The 7657-nt window shown below is 32.5% G+C and overlaps 1 pseudogene; it reads right to left on the bottom strand.

Moving 5' to 3' along the window:
- Positions 1–399: 399 nt before the first annotated feature.
- The window catches only part of LOC131743225 (coiled-coil domain-containing protein 70-like), a 53202-nt pseudogene continuing 45944 nt past the window's right edge, over positions 400–7657 (bottom strand).

The raw sequence follows: 7657 nt of genomic DNA, 5'->3' as shown, positions 1-7657 counted from the left end.
CATAATTCTAAGAGCAAGTTTTAAGACAAGTTTTCCTTTGTGATGTTGATTTCTTACAATATTCACCCAATGTCTCTGAAACTCAAGGGCAAACCTAGCTGGTCCATTCAGTGTCACGTTTTGAGCAATACATCTTTTCCACGCTAAAATAATATTTACCACCAATAGTTCTGTACCATTTAAGTAAACCTAAAGAAACTTTTTTTTTTTCCCCAACATTTCAGGACTTTATTTGGTTTCCAGGACCAGATCCTGTACATTTCCAAGCTTCCTACTCCAACCCCACTACTAGTATTTCACCTTCAAAAGTTTGAATTTTTTTTTTTTTTTTCTGGAATGTCAGTGATACTCATGGTTTGCTGGTTACATCTTCAAGTCACGCTTCTCCTGCTTTATTTTTTAATTGTGATTTTTACAGCCAGGATGTTTTCTGCCTTTCTCCTGAAGAATCTTGTTCCACTCCTCCAGGACCTTCACCTCTTCCAGAAGGGCCTTTTCCTCCTCTTGAAAAACACTGTTCTCCTCTCTCAGAACCTTGTTCTCTTCACGAAGGGCCTGTTCCTCCTTCCACAGAGCTTGTTCTTCCATCTCCAGTGCAAGTCCTTCTTCCATCAGGGCCTGTTTCTCCATCCTGATCGCACACTCCTGATGTTGTAGGGCATTGATCTCCTCATGTAGAGAACTTATTTCTTCTTGAAGGGCTTTCGCCTCATTCTGAAAGGCTTTCTCCTGTTCCCTGAGAGCCTTGATCTGAACTTCCAGGGCTCATTTCTGTTACCAGTAAGACCTTTCTGTGTAAAAGGCATTGACTTTTTTCCCCAGGTGGTTATTGGTTTTCTAAAATCACACTTTTAAACTTACACAGCAGCTGGTTTTGCCGTCTCAGGGACTGGTTCTCCCGCTGGATTAACTGATTGTCCATTCAGAAACCTTTGTTTTCTCCTCGAAGGGCTTTGTTTTTTCCCCAGAGGGACTTGTTTTCTTTTCTCAGAGCCTTGTTCTCAGCCCTGGACACCTTATTTTCTCTCTGAAGATTTTTTTCCCACCTCCAGAGATCCATGTTTGAGCTTGTTTTGATCTTGGGTACAAGAGAAAAAAGAGGAAAACAAATGCAGTGTCTTCCACCTTTAAATTCAGAGATAACCATTGTTTCTTAGTGTTTTATCTGAGAAGAGTATATAAACTCCCGGTGTGCTGGGCTCAACCAAAGGTGAACTAATGATATTTGGAACAAAAAAGGTCCTAGATTTGTTGAGAATGTGTTTGTATAGAATTGGCTGTTGGTTGACTTGCACAAATAGCAAACCCAGCAGGGTTGTAACAAGGCCCAGCCAGGCTCACTGCAGGAAATAAAAAAGTGAATTTATGAAGACAAGTGAGCAAATTAACTATTAGGTTGATATTAAAAAAACTGAATACATTTAAATCTCAACACACAAAAAGTACGCAATAATAATTCTAGATTACATATTGAATCTAGATGTCAGATAAAGGTTAATGTGTTGAATTGTTATCTGTGTTAAACTAAGCTAAACTCTGAGCTAAACTATGTATAATCAACTATTAATCTTTCACTAATATATTCATTATCTTAATTAAATACCTGCTATTAATGTGGAAAAATACCATCTATTTTTTTAAATGTCTTCTTTGTAAGAACTAGAAAATATTTTTAAAGAAGTTATACACTATAATTTTTACCATATTTACCTAGGCATTTAGTAGTAGTATTACAAATTTAAACAAATATTTACACACTTACATTTCTGTGGTCTCTGAATTCCCTGCAAGCCGGATTCCTCTTAGTACTAGAAAACAACTTGTCAAGATTTTATGTCATCAATAGTGATGTCATATGGTGTTGACTCTAATGATATAATGGGTGCTATACATAGTGTTTGGCTGGTTTTTGGTATGTTTCTTAAGAAAAAAATTAATTTAAAAAGTAAGGTCATATTTGATACCTGTCTACACTATTAATGAATATGTATTTAGTCCTTGCTTTAATCTAAATTATTAAAATTAATTTATAAGATTGATTTTTGTTATAAGCAAAAAAACTTCTAATTATCATAACCTATGAATTAACAATTACTAGTAAACACTGTACAATTAAAGGTGAAAATACTTTAAATGATTTTAAGATCACTGAAACAATAATATACTCAATAATCAGTATTAGGTAAATTTGTAAATTATACTAAGGAAATAGCACTGGACACATTTTAATTCCAGTAATCCTATCTAATGTAAATGTTTAGATTATCCAATATATGTCCACCATTAGAATATAAAGCAAAAGAGTATTTTTATAATTTCTTAAAATGTAAACTTTTGGTGAAATATTAAAACATTTAAATATTATTATATTACATAGATATCACAATGTTTTAACTATTTATACTTATAAATTTATAATTGGCTTAAGGTATAAATTTGAAAATAGAATATATAATAGTATGTATAATCCCAAACCACTCACCTTCATAATGATTTGCCAGTTTATTCACAGTGCCAGATTTCTTACCAGCTATTTACATTATATCTGTTTAATAAGATTGCAAGAGTATTTTTCTCACACATTCATAACTCTCTAACTTAATAAAATAGTAAAAAAATATATATAATGGCATGGAATGAGAGTTAATGTAAAATTAAGAGGATCTATGTGAAAATTTTCAATTTCTTTGTTTTTAACTTTATGAGAGTGAAATGTCCATTTGATCAGCTTCATCTATAATTGAACTGAGAAAGTATTTTATGTAACTATGTACTGGCTTCTTCTTTATACTAGTGTTTCTAGTCTAGCTGTTTTACTGCTGCTACCAGGGTGGCTGAAGATTCAGAAAGAGTCCTAGAGACATTAGAACATTCTGTGTTAGAATGCTGTAATTCTTGAGACTTAATGACAAACTGGGAAGCAAGAAGAAAGTCTCTGTTGCCCTTGATCTATTGAATAAATTGAATTTATAATTTAATACTTTCCCTCAATCTATAGGCCCATATGGTTTCATCTATGGATTCTTTTAAATATTTAAGAAAGAAAGAATATTAATATTTCTATGAACTCTTTCAGATGAGAGAAAAAAAAAGGACTTGTTGTTTTGAGACCATATTACTTTACATAAAACCCTGGCAAGGATATTACAAGAAAGAAGAACTATAATCTAAAGTATCTCATAAACACAGATGCAAAAATCTTAAACAAAAGATTAGTACACCAAGTACAATACATAAAATGCATAATGTGTCATCCATTTAAGCAAACTGAGTTTAATTCATGAGCACAAGATTGAGTTAACATTGGGAAATCAATTAATGTAATTCACTACATTAATTTGTTCTGTTAAGAACAAAGGAGAAAACTTTCATCTCCTGCCAAGATGAGAAAAGCAATTTCAGAAGATTCAGAGAAAGCATTTTATAAAACATTTTATAAAACTTTCATCAATAAAACCGAAACCAAACTAACAATACCATCACCAACAATTTTTTAGCACAGTAAGAGCAGAAAAGAACTTCTTTAATTCAATTATGAGTATTAAGAAAAACCTGCATAAACATACCAGATGATAAAATAAAAATAGATCACAAGTATATAAAGATGCCCACTATCATCACTTTCATTCTTCTTTGTCCTGGAATTTTTACTATTACAAGATAAGAAAGTATGTAAGGATTAGAAAACAATGAGTCTCAGGATTTGCGAGTAATATTTCAAACATTTCTGAGAAAAATGTTAAATTATTATAATAAAATAGTTAAACTACAGCTAACCTATTAAAATTGAATATGATTTAGTAACCTTATTGGATATAAGGTCAATCTAAAATCAGCTTTATTTCTATATGTTCAACTAATGATTGGAAAAGGAATTTTATAAATATATATTATTTACATTGGCAGCAAAAGCATCTAGAAATGAATTTATGCAAGACCTCTATATAGAAAAATATAAACATTATTGAGAGAAATTACTGAGCTACAAATAACAGGAAGAGATAGACCATGTTTATGATTGGAAGGTTCAATATTGGAAAGATGTTAAGCTTCATCAAATTGATTTATATATTCAATGAATTCTCTGGAAAAAATAATCCCAGCAGTTTGTATAAGCCCGTGTGTGTAAAATGAAAAGTTGATTCTCATATTTCTATTGAAATGCCAGGAAAAGCAATGACAATGTTAAAAAGAAGATCAGGGCTTCCTTGGTGGCACAGTGGTTGAGAATCCGCCTGCCAATGAAGGGGACGCGGGTTCGTGTCCTGGTCCGGGAAGATCCCACATGCCATGGAGCAGCTGGGCCCGTGGGCCATGGCCGCTGAACCTGTGCGTCCGGAGGCCTCTGCTCCGCAATGGGAGAGGCCACAGCAGTGAGACGCCCGCGTACCACAAAAAAAAAAAAAAAAAAAGAAGATCAACTTTCTAAGAAGCTATAGTAAATCAAAAAGTGTTATGTGAATTCAAGGATAGATAAGTAAACCAATGGGACAGAATAGGAAGCTCAGAAACAGATGTACAAATTCACAGACTCTTGCTACATGGGACAAAATGAGAAATCTCACAAACAACAGAGTCAAGTGAAATAAACAATACATGTAGCATGATTTTATTTTAAAAATGCAAAATCATGTGATAATGTATGATATTACAAGTCAAAGTAAAGAGAATTTCTTAGAGGTAGGGATGTGCTAATGATGGCATGCTAGCAGTGTTCAATTTTTACTTCTAGATGCGTATTCCTAGAGTTTGCTTATTGTTTGTTATTTCATAGAGCTACCCACATGATTTGTGTGCTTTTATGTATGTCTCATTTACTCAGAATATTAATGTAAAAAGCAACAGGAGAAAATGTGCACACATACATTGATGTATGCATGTGTTTGATGTTTTTATAGAAGTCTACCACTTAATAGCAGTGTTATCTTGGGCAAGGTAACTTTTTCTCTCTTCATTTCATCAACCGTGTAATGAAGAATACCTGATTATTTTCGTATGTGGATACAATGAATTGAACTACATGTAAGGAACTTGGAAGTTTGTGTGGCCCATGGTAAGTGTGAGTCACCACCACCACCATCATCATCGTCATTATTATTATTATCTTGTAAATTTTACTTATAGTGAAAAGAACTTTCTAACATGTCTTTACATCTGTATCAAATATCACTGACATTGTTGCTCCTTTCACAAAATTTGCTGTTTCAGGATTTTCTAAAATTCTTGGTCAAATACGTTATTTCTGATCTCTTCAAATAAATCATAAACTTCAAGTCAGTCTTGTCTTTGATTATCTTTCAAAAAAAATTAAATAGAAGATAGGGAAACAATGAAAGTGACTCCCTGTTTATTAGTAATATTAGAAGATAAAGACTTGATTAAAGGAAAACAGATGTCTGTTTAATAACATCATTTTCGAATGGAAAGTTTTCAAGCTTTCTAAGCTTTTTCTCTAATTATCTATTTATTGATTTGTAGATGAATAATCTGGTTTCAGACTTTTAATTTCTTTTAATTTGTTGACTAGTGCCATGTTTTATTTAGTAATGTAAGAATAGTGCCCATATAATTGCCGATTATTGGGTAGAGCTAATATAGTAAAGATTCAAAATTACATCCTCAGGAAACTTCTTGCAGCTAGTCAGGAGTCACCTAACACCATTTTGTAGTTAACATGATTTATTTTCTGTGCTTTTTTGTTGAAAGCTTGACATATATTGATTGCATAAAACATTTTATAAAAAAATAAAACACCACATAAAAAATTGTGGTGTTTACAAAGTCAGTATTCTAGAATTAAATGTCTTAACATTTAAACTAACGTAGTCTGGCCCTGGCTCTTGTCACTTTCCAGTTCTATGACCTTAAAAGTCCTTTTAGAGAATGAGCTGTCTCTGCTCTATATAAGCCTAAACGACTCTTATCCAAAGTAAAATCAGGACTTTTGAGGAGGGAGCAGCAACAGGAATGTCAGGACCACAAATCCAGAGACACTTGGGTGTGAAGGGTGAAGTTATAACTTAAATCTTAAATATTATATTCCATAATTTATTTGAGCTCCTGAGATTGGAAAAATATCAAAAGGAAAGCAAAAGACAGGCAGGAATCAAACATGACTAATATAGTATTATTGAGATTTCTGACATACCATTCCCAATAGTATCATTATGCTCTGAGTTGTATCCCCCCAAATTCATATGTTGAAATCCTAAACTCCAGTAATTCAGAATGTGAATGTATTTGGAGATAAAGTCTATAAATATGTAACTATTATAAATTAAAATGAGGTCATTAGGGTGAGCCCTAATCCAGTATAACTGGTGTCCTTGTAAGAAGAGGAAGTTTGGATACAGGCACAGAGGGAAGGCCATCTAAGGACAAAAGGAAAAGATGGCCATCCCCAAGTATCAGAAGAAATTAATCCTTCTGACACCTTAATCTTAAAATTCTAGTCTCCAGAACAGTGAGAAAATATGTTTTTGTTTAAGTCACTTAGGGGTGCTTTGTTACAGCAGGTCTAGCAAACTAATGAAAGAATCATTCTTCTCTGTTTAAGTTCTGAAAAAATTGACCTTTGAAATTATATCCATAGGAGGAAACAGACCATCAACAGGTTGATTTTCACTGTCGTACATTACTGTTTGGCACAACCTTATTTTTATTTCTCTTTTGAGTCCCTGGATTCTGACAACCAGTTCTATATTCATTTGGGATCTAGCTAGGAACCCAGAAATTACATTCTGCTGTGAGTAGGTATTTTCAATTATGCACAACAGTGGCTCTTTCTTCTCTTCCTTTTTATTAAACTGTTTAAGAAATCTGCCTTGTAGGGAGGTTTGTTTGTTTGTTTGTTTCTTTCTTTCTAATAGAAAGATCTTTCTATTTGATTCTTCTTTCAAATAGAAAGAAGAATTTCTTTCTTCTTTCGATTGAAGTACAGATGACTTACAATACTATGTCAGTTTCAGGTATACAACATAGTGATTCCATATTTTTATATATTAGATACCATACAAAGTTATCACAATATTATTGCATATTTTCCCTGTGAGGTACATTACAGCCCAGAGGTGTATTTATTTTGTAAGTGGTAGTTTGTACTTCTAAATCCCCTTCACATATTTTCCCCATCCCCCTACTCTCCTCCACTGTGACAACCACTAGTTTTTTCTCTGTATCTAGGAGTCTGTTTCTGTTTTGTTGTATTTGTTTGTTTGCTTTGTTTTCAGATTCCATATATAAGTGAAAACATTTAGTCTTTGTCTTTCTTGGTCTGACTTATTTAGCTTAGCAGAATACTCTCTGGGTGCATCCATGTTGTTGAAATGGCAAGATTTTTTTTCTTTTTCTTATGGTTGAGTAGTATTCTGTTGTATATTTATACCATATTTTCTTAACCCATTCATCTATTGATGGGCACTTAGTTTGCCTCCTTGGCTACTGTAAATAATGCTGCTATGAACATGGGGGTGAATATATCTTTTTGATTTAGTGTTTTTGTTTTCTTTGGATAAAACCCAAATTAGAATTGCTAGATCATATGGTAGTTCCAATTTTTATTTTTTATTTATTTTTTTTTATTTTTATTTTTTAAATCTTGCTCATTTTAGCATTTCACATTTTTTATTATTTTTTGTTTGTTTTTTTTTCTTTTTTT

This window comes from Kogia breviceps, chromosome 16 (genome assembly GCF_026419965.1).
Source record: "Kogia breviceps isolate mKogBre1 chromosome 16, mKogBre1 haplotype 1, whole genome shotgun sequence".
NCBI classification, from domain to species: domain Eukaryota; kingdom Metazoa; phylum Chordata; class Mammalia; order Artiodactyla; family Physeteridae; genus Kogia; species Kogia breviceps.
This window is presented reverse-complemented; position numbering and strand designations above follow the sequence as displayed.